This window comes from Cupressus sempervirens, chromosome 7 (assembly GCF_028749045.1).
Source record: "Cupressus sempervirens isolate cs-2001-9-10 chromosome 7, ASM2874904v1, whole genome shotgun sequence".
Taxonomy (NCBI): domain Eukaryota; kingdom Viridiplantae; phylum Streptophyta; class Pinopsida; order Cupressales; family Cupressaceae; genus Cupressus; species Cupressus sempervirens.
Genome location: NC_143124.1, coordinates 407,198,124 through 407,212,356, shown reverse-complemented (window position 1 = coordinate 407,212,356; position 14,233 = coordinate 407,198,124). Strand labels below are relative to the sequence as shown.

The window sequence follows — 14,233 nt, the reverse complement described above, 5'->3', positions numbered from 1 at the left end:
AATACATACATGCTCATCCAAAACAAATTCATAGACAGGGTAATAGGGAGTCCAAGAATTAGGTATGGCATAAATCTAGAGTGTATAAACTCCTAATAGCCTGCTATGTTGTTTTCCATTAGCTTTAGTGACAGTAAGGTTTACAACCACTCATGACAAGAACATCCTGCCAGTTCTCAAATGCAAGAAACCAGTAATAAATAGTTATGAAGAATTAATAATAATAAAAATTCTTCTCTTCTTGAAAATAAATGCTACACAAGTTTGATTATCTATGCCATTATATCAAAAATAATCCAGTTATATCGAAATCACTGTCGTTCTTGACAAATCGCAAGGGCTCTTTTGATTATCTATGCAAATATTTTGAGAACCTCTAGGTATCTATCTAAGTACAGTCATAGTTATCGTCACTTTTCTTGTTTTTATAATATGGTCAAATCCCAATTGTGTTTTTTTAGCTTCTTAGATAAGAAAAACGAGACCAAGCAAGTCAGCAATCATGATAAATAGGTATTGTGTCGAGTTTTCCTTTTTGAGGTTTATGACAAACTGTGTATTTGGCCTTACAGTCATGAGAATATGTAAAGAATACTCAAATTGACAATAATCATGATATGGTTATTACCTCAAATTTCCCACAAATACAAAAGTTTAAACCACATCAAATCTATAATTATCGTACTTTTAACTGATTAAGGAATAAAACTTCTGCAAATACATGATTTCTTACCCATTGGTAGCAATGAAGATGTGATGAAGCTTGATTTCTAGTTACACTGAGCTATCCGTCACTTTTCTAGACATCACCGTTGGTTCTTCTGTTTCCCCGAAACCCTCTTTGTAAAGCCTCTTTCTTGTAACTGACCTAATTTTGTTTGTTTTGCCTTCCACAATTTGGATAGATATGTCTCAGTTTTTTTTTGCAGTATCGGAATTGAAAAAAATGTTTTTTTTATTTGGAAGTTTTAAAAGAAAATCAATGTTTTAATAAACACACATAGATATATAAAAGAATTAATAAACACACATAGATATATAAAAGAACATTATATATCAAAATGAATTATACGTTCTTGACAATCTTAATGCAAAGATAATGTCAGTCTTGTCGCATTTCCACTTCTGTCCCGAACCCCCTTTCTCCATGTCCTGCTCTTTCAAGGCGCTGCACTGCAATCTTCGAGCCGTCTGACAGATCACCCACATAAACTGAACCAAATCCTCCGCTGCCCAACGTAATGCTAAAGTCATTTGTAGCATCCTGCAATTCTTGAAATGAGAACCGCAAGGGTAGGCCTGCCGACCAATCAACATGATCATCATCGTCGTCGTATTCTTTCTGTTGTACTCTATTTTGAGACTTGTTTATACGTGCCCACAATAAAATAAACAAAGCTATTGCCCCACCCACAGGGCGATGTCTATGCAGTCGAAAATATGCATCCGATGCGATAGTTATTTGAATTTATTAATTAATTTAAAACTCACACGGTCATAGTTTTCTGATTTTTAAATTAATTAATAAATTCAAAAAATTGTGACATTTGTTCGGTAATGTAAGCCGGGGTTGGTGTCAAGATATCGACCCTATTTTACTTATGCTTTTGAGAATTCTTCAAAGCCAGGGTTGATGTCAAGAGATGAATGTAAAAAACACTCTGCTTCGAAAACTGCTCTTGCAAAGCATTTTAATTGCATATATTTCACGGATCTAAAGTTAAGTGAATATCCAATTTTAATTTTTATATTAGGCAGAATTCACTGTTGAAGGGATCTACATGTTAATGTTTGATTTTCACATTAAAATTGTTAAATAGTAAAAGTTAATTTATTTTTTCTATACTTAATATTCTTCTTAGTGTGTAATGTTTATCAATGGTACATAAGTCATATAAAGAATGAAAAATCCTGATATTATTTTCATATCTATATTTCTGAACCCTCCATCAAAAAAATTTAAAAAATAATTGATCTATGTTTCATTAGTTGTTAAGAAGAATCTATTTCTAATGAGAGTGAATTGTACATGGGTACATTTGGTAATGGAGTTTAAATTGGATGTCAATGAAATTAAAAAATATTTGATAAATAAAAGTCATATGAAATCAATTTTGACATTGTTCTAGAATATTTAACTATTGAGTTTTTGATCTCTTAAATAGAGTGATTAAGTTCAATTGTGATATAAAATTTAATCAATAAAAGAAGGACAATTATTTAAATAATTGTTACATGATTCATCTATTATATTCTTATTAATTGTGTGACCAAGAGATTTGATCTAAGTTAAAGCACTTGAAACAAATCATAATGAGTTTCCCTAAGAAAATTTCATAGTTTTTTAAATCATAGATGTTACGAACTAGAAAATTTCACTTTGGTGTGTGATGGACACAATAAAGAAATGTAGAAGGGGAGCATTGAATTTGAAAATCAAAATGAAACGAAGATAAAATGCTAAATATTTAAGAGATAATTATTATTTTTTGTGAAGAGCAAGCATTAAATTCAAAATTCAAAATGAAATTAAGATGAAATGCTAAATATTTAAGACATAATTTTCATGTGTTGTGGAGAGAAACAACTTGTTTAAGTGAATAGAGGGGGACAATGCTTGGAGGTTAAAATTAAGCTCTATGTATGGAGAATTACATGGTTGGTAACTTTTAGAATACATTGATCTTTAAATGTCCAATGTTTAGTGAAAAAATGTCAGTGAAATAACGGTGGCATATTAAATATCTTGAAAGTTTTATTTTGTAGGGATCTTTAAAGAATTAGTAAAGGTTAATTTATAAAACATTCCTTGCATGCTTGCAATTACTTTATATTGTTTCAATAATTTCAATTTGATAATATTGCTAAGCATGTTGCTTATTGTTTCTATCGAGCAAAATATGTGATTTTTTGAAATTATGTGTATATCTTTCGAACTGTAGGCAATGTCACTACAAAGACATGAAAACTCGCAAACTCTTCAAATAGCTGTGAATGTCAAACCTTGTTAGTCAATGTTGACTATATCTTTCTAAAGTGTAAGACCTTGTAATTTTTATGTTGTTAAGGCTCATGTCATTATTAGCGACATTTAATATTTCTTACTAGGATTATTTGTAGTTATGGGGATGTTTTGGATTGTGGGATGATTTCATGCCTATTAGTATGTACTGTCATTTCTTAACATGATTGAATTAAAATATTACATAAGTATCAAGTTAAGAAAGATTCATGTTGAGTATAACAATGTCTGTCTAGGTATTTCCAATGTAATTTAAACGCCAAAAGAAATATAAATTAGGATATAGAGAAGTAAATAAAGAATAAGATACGATCAAGTGAAAATGAAAGCCAAACACAAATATAATTCAGTGCATATTGATTGATGCATTTAACATGTAATTAGATTGGGCCATTTAAAAACCAAATTATATGAAGTTGTATGAGGGTATGTGCAGGATCATGGTCAACCAAACTATTATCTTAAGTGGCAATAAAAAATTAGTAAATCAGGGTTATGTCAACTTCATGTACAATTTTCTACTTAATATAAAATTTATATCAAAAATAGAAAAGAATCTCTAGTAAATTGAATTTAGTTTCTAAACTACTAGCCCTTATCTAAAAAAAGAAAAAATTTATTGGTCAAAATTTTGAATTTTAATGCAATAGTACAAAACTTTCAAGACAAAAATAAGAAGTAGACGTATGCCTGACCACCTTAATCAAAATCAAATGATAAGATTTATTAATAATATTATAGATAGAGGAAGTAGACTCATGTCTAGATGTGACACATATTTTGGAGTATTTTTATTTTGAATAAATAATTGATTATTAATATTCTACTTTTGCATTTTTGGAATAAAAAATTCTTGTGTATTACCACCTTAACTAATTCAAAACACTACAAAATTTAAATTTTCTTTCTTTTTTCCTTATGGTATAAGAAGAATAAAATGTGATGCATCTTTTTAATTTCAAAAGTGTTGTACCATTTTAAAGTTGTAATTGTTTTTCAAGCAGTGTGTCAATCGGTACTTTATACATAACTCCATTAGAAAATAAGTAATAATTACTTACCAAAATTGTAATTTGAAAAGCCTTACCTTTATGGGAATGTAAGAAAAATTGTAAGAAACCCTTTTCATTTCATCAAATTTTGGTGAAAAATAGTGGTCAGCTACATGTTTGAAGTAAAAAAATACACAAGAATGGACCAAAAACACATTTTCAGGACATTTTTAAAGTTGACCATATACGGTTGGTATCAAAAGATATAGTAGGCATTATAAATGTATTCATTGCTTTTATCTAGTATCAAGATGGATGGGAAAAAAGATGGAATAGATTTTAAAATGCTTTGAGGCATTTTAGAACTATATATATTTTAGATTGCCACATTTTGGCACACCATAATCCTGCACATATCCATGATATAAGAATAATAACAAAACCATAGTACTATGAGTGTGTGTATTGATATTGTGGATGTTTAAAATTACTTATATGGTCTATTTTGCTTGGTGTAATTTCATTTTGGAATATGATGAGATAGAAAAAAATTTAATAGTTAAAGAAGCATTATTAAATATGAGAAAAGCCAGAAACAAATATACTTAAAGGGGAATTTATAATTAGACAAATCTATACCTTATGTAACTAGTACAACTCATTTATAACATTTTTTTGTCATCTCTGACATTGAGGGTTCAACATGATTTCCTTATACTACGAATCATCATGCTATATACCTAATCCAAATGTTGACATTTAGGCTAAAGATGAAATTATAGGAGGTGGGAATCCCTCAATAGGTAGCTAAGAACATTAACTTCACTCTACAATATTTTTCTCCAAGACATGGTGTTTTCTAAATATGAATCAGACTACCAATAGAATCTTTAGATTCCCAAATTCAATCTAAAGTAGTAAATTTTAGATGGTGGGACTCCCTTGATAGGTAACAAATATAGTTTCAAATTAACTACATAATATTTTCATCAAAGATACACATTTCTCTAAATATGAAGCATCTTAATTGCCACGAAATCTTAGGATTCCAAAATTTAGGCTAAAATAAAAAGTTTTGATGTTTGTTGAATTTAAAAATTGGCAAGAGGGCATTGACCTGAGGTACAAACAAAGCACACTAGAAACTATTAAACACAAAATTAATAGGACTACTGTAGGACATCCATGGAGACATTAACTAAGGTCTACCTCTATCAAAAACAAAGGTCCAAATGTGGAAAATGTAACAACCATCTAGTTTTCATTGCTAAGGATCAACATGAGATATGCCCTCATAGTAGCTACAATCTCAACCCAAAAATAAGAATAAAGGACCCAGGTGAGCCCTTTAAAACTAAAAACAACCATCCGGTCAAAAGAGAAAAAGAAACTTGGATGGAGAGATAAACTAATCCTTAGAAGGCCTAGAAACAAATCATAGGCAATGGGTAGCTTGTTCTTATTACACCCTTATAGCTATAGATCCATAACCAACAAAAACACTAATTCATGTCAACCATCTCAAAAATATTTAGTCCCCCCACAAACTACATTCCTGCCTCAATAACAAATGGGTCTTCCTCAATAGCAATAGGGGGAGGGAAGATCCTGAATCTAAAGTTGGGGGAGAGAAACTCCCAAACATCCGTACTATCTCTAGTAGCCACCCAGGTTCCATCCCCTTTAATAAAACTAACCTCTACCACCAAAAACAATAAAATCGACTCGACCTCTATAGGAGTCAATCTCATAGTCAAGATTGTAGAGGACTCATCCAGTAAACTCCACATACACTTTGGAGGAACACTCCAAATCAACAAACAAAGCTTAGAAGAAGCATCACTTTTGTTATATCTTCCTTCACCCTTAAGAACAACGAAACTCACCTCAATAAGGATAATGAGGAGGAAAAGAAAACCTTCTTCTAAAACCACTCCACATTTATGGCATTGAACAAAAGAGGAGTGCCATTCAGCCAACTATCCGCAACATCCACACAATATATCTCCACCTCAATTGATGATCTATCTCCACCTCAATAAGAGTTGTGCACATACTGTACAACAACATGAACCATTCCTCAAACCAAAGAACCAAATGAAGGTGCCTTTGAAATTGAAAATGAGAGTTCATCTCAATAGAAACAATAACCACCTGGTAACTAATAGGAAAATCAAAAAATATAGCCCACTTAAGAAAATGGTCAATACACATCATGAAAGAAGCACCAAAGCTTGATAAGGAGGAAGAGTGAAGAGATACATGACTTCCAACCACTAAACCACAAAATAGCCCCAAAAATTGGTAAACCTAGAAGTAGAACTCCCCTAGGTGAAGAAAGGAGGGACAAATACTAAACTTCCCAAAAGATGAAATATCTTCAGGGATAGATCCCCATTGTTGTACGAGAACACCAAAAACTCCCAAGCCAACCACTCCAAAGGAAAAATGAGAATTCCCAAACCTACCAACAAATAAAACAACATCAAACACCCAAATTTGGGTAACCTAGCAACACGATACTCCAAAATGCAACATGGAGAGGCCTGAATCAAAAGTTTCAAGCTCACAAATAGAGCAACCCTCACTAAGGGAAACACTCCATAGTCTAGAGGTGAACCTACCAATGACCAAACTAGGTCCCTCTCTAGTATTTTGTAGAGAGGGACCTAGTAGAGTTGCAATTTTGGTCAGCTTAGGATCTATGCCTCAAACATGTAGTTGCTATCAACATCCCAACCTTCTTCAACCAAAGGTGTTGTGTCCTTTCAATAATTGTGATTCAAAAATTATATTCATAAAATTCATACTATTATTTTGCAAATTCATTATTTTTAACTTGAATTTCTAGATTCAAACTACGTAGTTGATTTTCTTGTTATTTTCCACTTTATCATCAATTTTTTTTTTAATTGATCTTCTACATTAATGATTTTAGGCTCTATAAAATTATTTCCTTGCAATACACTTGGAGATATAGGGTGTGCCTAAAATAAACATTATCAAGACCTTTTGGTAATCTTTGAAACTTATTAAGTCAGACCAAAATCCAATTTTGTTATTTTCCTTTAGGCACTGAAAATCTGTTTTACTTATTTCAGTGTTTGCATCGTAATTTTCTTTTTTAGAATATAAAAGAGTATAAGTTTTGAATATTTATATCTCACAAATTTCAAGATTTTCCTTATGATTTTCTAAAGGACTCTAAATTCTTAAGATTAGGTCTATAATATTTAAGATGCTAGCAAATTCTCTTTTGTTATCTCCAACCCTTGTCATTGGCTAAGAGATAATGCTCATGTGCAAACTATGAATACTGAAACATGATGGCAACCTCTTTATAACAAATAATTTATGATATGATTGATCACTAGACCAATAATAAATAATAGTTGCAGTTTTCAATTATGCACAAAGAATGTATTTACACCATGAATGACAAAATTTGATTAGCTTAGGGGCTTCTTGTGATGCAAATCAAAGATGTATGCTTTTGTTACTTGAAGCATATGCCTTATAAATCATATAAAATTGTGTGCCACATGGACAAAACTTGAGTATTTACTTTTGTAGCAAGCTGGTTGCAATAAACATGTGTGTTAGCTATATTGTTTCTAGGATAAGAATAGTGAAGATGAAATATAGTTTCTACTCTTCAATACTATTTGCTACAATAGGGACTCTCATTATATCATTAAAAAATAATTAATAGATACCCTTCTAGGCCAGCATGATAACATTAACTAAATCAAGGAAAATATATTGTGTCATGTAAATGGGCATCCAAGTGTCACAACAACTAGTTTTTTGTTAGGGGAAAGCATTGTCATCAATGAGCTCTAGAGTAGGGCCAATGTTCTTCAAGCTTCTCTAGACTCATAAAATACCTTGCTTGATATAATTTTTGACAGCAACAATATTACATGAATGGAAACACTAAAGAAATATACATGATAGAGACTGTATTGGTAATATCATTATGAAATTAACTTGCTATCATCCATGCAAGTCTAGATTCTAAACTCAATGTATCTAAGCTAAGAACTCATAAGAAAAATTATACATATTTTATTCAATAATATACTATTTAAAAAAACAAATAGAATCAAACATCACAATTTCGACAAAAAGGAGCATAGAATTTTGACTAGGATGTTATACGTGCGACGTGAGTTTCAACTAGTATTCATTGCAATTTAAACACATAGACACATAGCATTTCGACGAGGTTTTCTTTGCAAATTTGAGAACCATTGGTCACATAGGTGGAAAGTGTAGTATGCAATGCTTGTCAGTTGAGGTGGATATCTTGACAATAGTTCTGTTGATATATCTACCATAGTAACATTGCAATTTCAACACACATTTAGGGTGTCATAAAATCAACAAAAAAAGATCAATGATAGTGTTCATTCTATTATCTCAAGTTCAAGTACACCCAAACATAAGACCTCACATATGGGAGGATCACAAGCAAACATTGTGTTGTAGGCTCTTGCCTCTTAAAAAATGACTTTCAATTTAAGTGGGCTACTTGAATTTGATAGTTAATTGGAGATTGAACATTGACAATATTAATGTTACATTAAAAAAGTTCCAAAAATTTATGGAGACAAACATGATCATTATAGATGTTACTATAACATTAAAAAAATAGAAAGTGTGCAAATTTATGAAAATTGAAACATAAAAATTAACATTAGTAATATTATAGTTTAAAAGGATAACAAATTTCTTGTGAGACTTGTGCATGAACTAAATCATAGAGAAATAGTTGTTTCAAAAATAAGAAAATCAATTTTTATGCGTTGCATTTCTAGTAATGGAGGCTAAGAAAGTGTGATATTGCTAGTCTTTAATAGTATGGGTTTGTGCTAGGCGAATTGTTTGTTAAAAGTGCAAAACTCATTTTCAATGTTTCAAATGGTTAATAGAATAAAAAAATGACCAATAAAAAACAAAAAAATAGAACAAATAAGATATGGGCTTTTAACATAAGGACGAACATGCATAAAATAGCCATGTTTGGTCAGATTGTGATTAATAAGTATATTACGTTTCCACACACCATTTTAGGCCTTATTCAAATGTGGGAAATAGGTAAATTGTGGAACTCACAAGAGGGTCCTTGCTATCCCTAACTCTTTAATTTGTTTTATATCTTATGTTCTACTATAATGAGTACACATTAAATTACATCCACTTATAATCAAAAGCTCTTACTATGTGCCCTATTTTTTTAATTGAGCTTTAGATTTTGTAAATGTGTTATCATTTTTGTTTTCTTATACCAATTCTAACTTAATGCTATGGGTGTGCTCAATTGAAGGTATTTGTACAAATGTCTCTTCTTATAGATTGCTATATAATTCTATCTTACTTGTCCATCTCTAGGTGGTCATTTTTATTTTTATTTTAAGTATTTTTTTTACTCATCACCACTTTTACCACTAGGAGATATTTAGATAATACACTTTATAGATGAAAAAGAACTAAATCATTCTCTGAAATTGCAATTGTCAAATCCATTGTGTTGAGGCTGATGAGAGAACATACAAACAAATATGTAACTCCTAAATTATAAAGCATTAAAATGAAATGCTTACATTTTCAATCACAAGTCATATTAATTAACTTATCAATCGCCACACTTATAATGAGCCACTTTTCTACTATTAAAGGTTAGCCTATAAATTATTTCCTTGAGAAATGTTTCATAATCTAAATAAATTGATTTATCATGGATAGGTTCTATTTTTTTAGTTATATATCTATTATTTAAATTTATATATAACGTATATTCTTATTATATAATAAGAATACAGAATATTGATATTAATATTTTACAAAATATAAACTATTATAACTATTTTTAAAAAATATTATTATATTATCTATGATTATTTTTCTAACTTATCATCCACATTCCTATTTCTACTCAAAATTTGTAGAGTTATGTTGGTTCTTCGAGAATGTAGCCCATACGTGTAATTCAAATGGTATAATTACACCCTTCTCAAAATAGATTACATTTTTGGTTCTTCAAAGGATGATTTTCTTTGAAAATTTATTATTTGAAAGACTTATCAAAATAAAATCTCACTGTTGAATTTTATTCTTGAATTGGGTGATCAATTCTAAATCTTATATAAAGTATTGAAAGGATTTCAATAGAATAATTATTAATGATGATCAAATTTTGATAAATAGACATCTCATTTTTTTTGCATTACATTGTTATTTATTTTTAAATAGGGTGATCAATTTGGAATTGTTATTAAATTTCTATAGTAGAGTAGTTAGGTTTAACTTGTTGTGTTAAATGAATAATAAGAAGACATTATTCATCCTTCTAAACTTGACATAGAAATTTTGAAAAATATACATTGGTTAAAAAAATAATTAGCTAAAAATTGTAAAACAAGTCAAAATTATCGATCAATTTTTATTTATTGTGTACATGTAATAGGTGAATAGAAGAGATATAAAGATAAAGGTAGATATACAAAGTGAGTGTAGAGGGATGGGAGAATAATGTGAGGACATATGGATGAATGGAGAGAGGGATGTGTGTTTAGATACATAAAGACAAAAATAGAAGGGGAGAGATAGATAATGAGAAAATAGAGATATAGAGAGTGGTGCAAGAATCAAAAGAGATAAAGAGAGTTGAGACAAAAGAGATGAACATATCAAAAGATAAGAATGAACATGGGTAAATAGAATTATATGTATAGGGAAATGTATTAATGAACAGATGGAAAGATAAGAACCTATATAAGGAAAGGATGAGTAAAGAAGACACCAATAGGTATCTATAGAGAGACATCATATATAGATAACTAGATATATACAAATATATATATGAAGATTGGTAGAGATAAAGAGTGGGAGAAAAAAATTGGGGAGATAAAGGGAGGGAGGGAGAAATAGATAGATATGGAGTTTTATGTAATGAGAAAGATAAAGATATATGGTCATTGAAATGGGGGAGATATATTGGGGGTAGATAAAGATGGAGATATATACATATATAACAATATATGGTGGGAGAAAAATAGAGATATCTAGAGATTTAACAGTTAGAGATACACATGGAGACATAGAGATTGAGAGATAGCAAGAGATATATATGATGAGAGAGATTAGTAATGATATAAGGAGATCTAGACATGATGAGAGCAAGAGATTAACAAAGGGACAAATACTTAGTTGAATATACATACATCTATGATGTACCCATCACACACTAAGGTGTGATTGCTAGTTTATGTTTTATCAATATACAAAAAGAAGGCTAGTGCACTTATCATTGAAAATATAAAATATGTGAATAATTACCTTTCTACCATTAAAATTTTAGAAGGTGGCTTAAAAATGGTCACCATAAATAAATAGATCTCAATAGACAAATAAAATAATTATTCGCTTACATATACAAGTTATGGAGTTTGGTCATGGATGACTAAAGGAAATAAATAAAATTTCTCAACAAATAAAATGATGAAAAAACAATTGCTTTCCTTGATCAACAACAACTATAAAATTAAAGTTCTAGCCTTAGTTTTTCAATGATGACACTTATCTAAAGATAAAATAGGTGTTTTACATAGAGAACTAAAGTTTAATTAATGATTATGAGTCATTTTATTCTCTATTGTCAAACATCTGCAAAGATCAATATTATGTTACCTCTATTAACAATGGCTTAGTGAACCACACCTTTATTTCCAACCAAAGAAATATCCCACAATAATTTTAGTCCTACGTTCCTGAAAAAAGAATACTAAAAGTATGAACTATTACAAATGAAGGGGTGGAAGTATGAGTAGTCCCTAGGTTAGACTAGCTTCTGCGTTTCTCCCTGGGTTGCACCTACAAGTCCAACAATGTTGTTGTTGACTTTTACAAGGTGGTGGGAGTTTGATGTTTAATCAACAAATATGTTGTAGTAATTTAAAAAAAAGTGAATGCAAAGGGAGGTGTTTGAGTAACTCTATGTGTTCTTAAGGCAAACCCAGGGTACTTTACATCTATGATTATAAGTATACATGATTGAGGCATTGTTACAACACACTTACATTCTCGTTGAATTTTTTATAATTGGTATAGAATTCATTGGTTTTTCTCTTATAATAGAAATGAATCTAAATGATCCCACCCCATCAAATAATATTTTACATCCACCAAGTTGGTATAGTTTCTACACATCCACTTTCTTCACTAATAAACATCAAATATTTAACTAAATTTCATGCAATGATATGTAATAGAAAAGAGTGATATATACTTTCTTAATCTTTTTATTAACATTCAAAATGTTGTCTTATCATAGTTTTTAGCTTATGGTGGAAATTAGACAATTTAAATATGTGTTTCTTTCTTATTATTCTGTATCAACACTTTAAATTATATACACAATTAATTCAAAAAGAAAAATCTATTCAACATATATTTTAGAAATTTTACATTTTTAATTAAAATATTTCTAAATTAGCCTACATTATACTTATGAATATGTGTATAAACTCTACCAATAATTCAAGGAAAAAATATCAACTTGTGTTTATTGATGTATTTATGAAAATTGCTTTTGTATTTATTATACGCAATGGTATATATTAAGTTAATTTAAGAGAAATAATAATTAATATTAATAGATCATTGATTTTTAACAATTGGGTACATAAAATTTCCCAACAAATTCATATATGTCATCAATAGTTAAATGGAGAAAACAAGCTGATCTCAGGAAATGAGATGGTTATGGTTTTCATTGCTTTCATGGAGAAAGCTACTAAAAATCCTAGGCTTGATACTAGGTACTGTAATTGGGAGTGAGATAAGGATATCAATTGTGTTTAGTGTGTTTACATTGAAGAGGTCATGAAAAATATAGTGTTTCACCCAAATTTTACTTATATAAGAAAATGAAATTTGGTCAAACAAATCTAAGTCATTCAAGGCATAAATAAAAAATTTGATCGCTACAGAAACATACTTAGGACTAGTAATTTATGCCTTTTATTTTAGTATTTTTCTTTGTGTTGACCATATATTAAAATTTTTTAAAAATTGGGCTTCCAAAGTATATTTAGAATGTTTTTGACTTTCTCATAAAATTTATGTATTTATAAAGAGCTTAAAGTAGATGTTTTAGAATTTTTAAGGGAAAGCCACTATATATATAAAATATATTTTTTATGGTGGTTTTAAAATTGAAATAAAAAAATCTTGTCCTCAAGTCTATTATTTAATTTGCTCCTATTGAATTTTCCAAACTTATTTGGCATACCTATTGCACACCAAAGTGTGATTGCTAGTTTTGAGTAGATTTCTAATTGATTTCAAGCTATTACATACTACACAAATGCGTACTTAAATAGATCAAATTTATTTTTAATTTATCTTCAAAATATCTTCATCATAACCATTGCACACTAAGGTGTAATTTCTAGTTGGTAAATGTATCATTCTACCATTGATTACATTAGAGATAGATTCTTGTCAATGAAAAATGAAACATAAATCAATGAATTTGACTAAAATGAACATTGAGAAGATTGTCATAACTTTTCATTCACCACAATAGATTCTTGTCAACCACTAATGAAACATAAATCAGTAAATTTGACTAAAACAAACATTGAAAATAATATTAAGACTTTTCATCACCATGTGACTTATGTACCGTTCACCATGAGCCAACCTTAAACATCAGCCTAAGAATCTAGTAGTATGTAATGTTTAAACTCTATGTTCACCATGGCTTCACTTGGGGCATGATAATTAATTATACCTAATAAAGAAATACAAAATGGATCTACACTTGTCTTTAGTTGAGTGAAATAAATTCAATTTTATTTGATTGGGTACCACCTACCTTTCCTTACGATTGTTGAAGACTTTGTAGAGCAAGACTTTTCACATTTTACTTTATTTCTTAGTCAATATTAACTGAGCACAATTTGACTATTAGAAATAGTAATTTCTACTTAGAATTAATCGTCCATCATTACATATTTATAGATTATAAAGGTTAGGTTTAGGTTTAGGTTGTGTTCGCTAAAGTATTTTCTAGAAGTTAGAGTCAGGTGTAGTATTTTTCAAAAATTTGTAGAGATTTTGTCTTGTGAGCTAATGCTAGATTTCTCTAGAATATTGTACACTTGCCTACAAAAAGGAACTATGTATTCATTTGAAATCATGGTGAATGGAA

General features: G+C 29.6%; 1 pseudogene; it reads left to right on the top strand.

The window, feature by feature from the left end:
• The window catches only part of LOC149547262 (G-type lectin S-receptor-like serine/threonine-protein kinase SD2-5), a 44,952-nt pseudogene that overhangs the window by 10,486 nt on the left and 20,233 nt on the right, over positions 1–14,233 (top strand).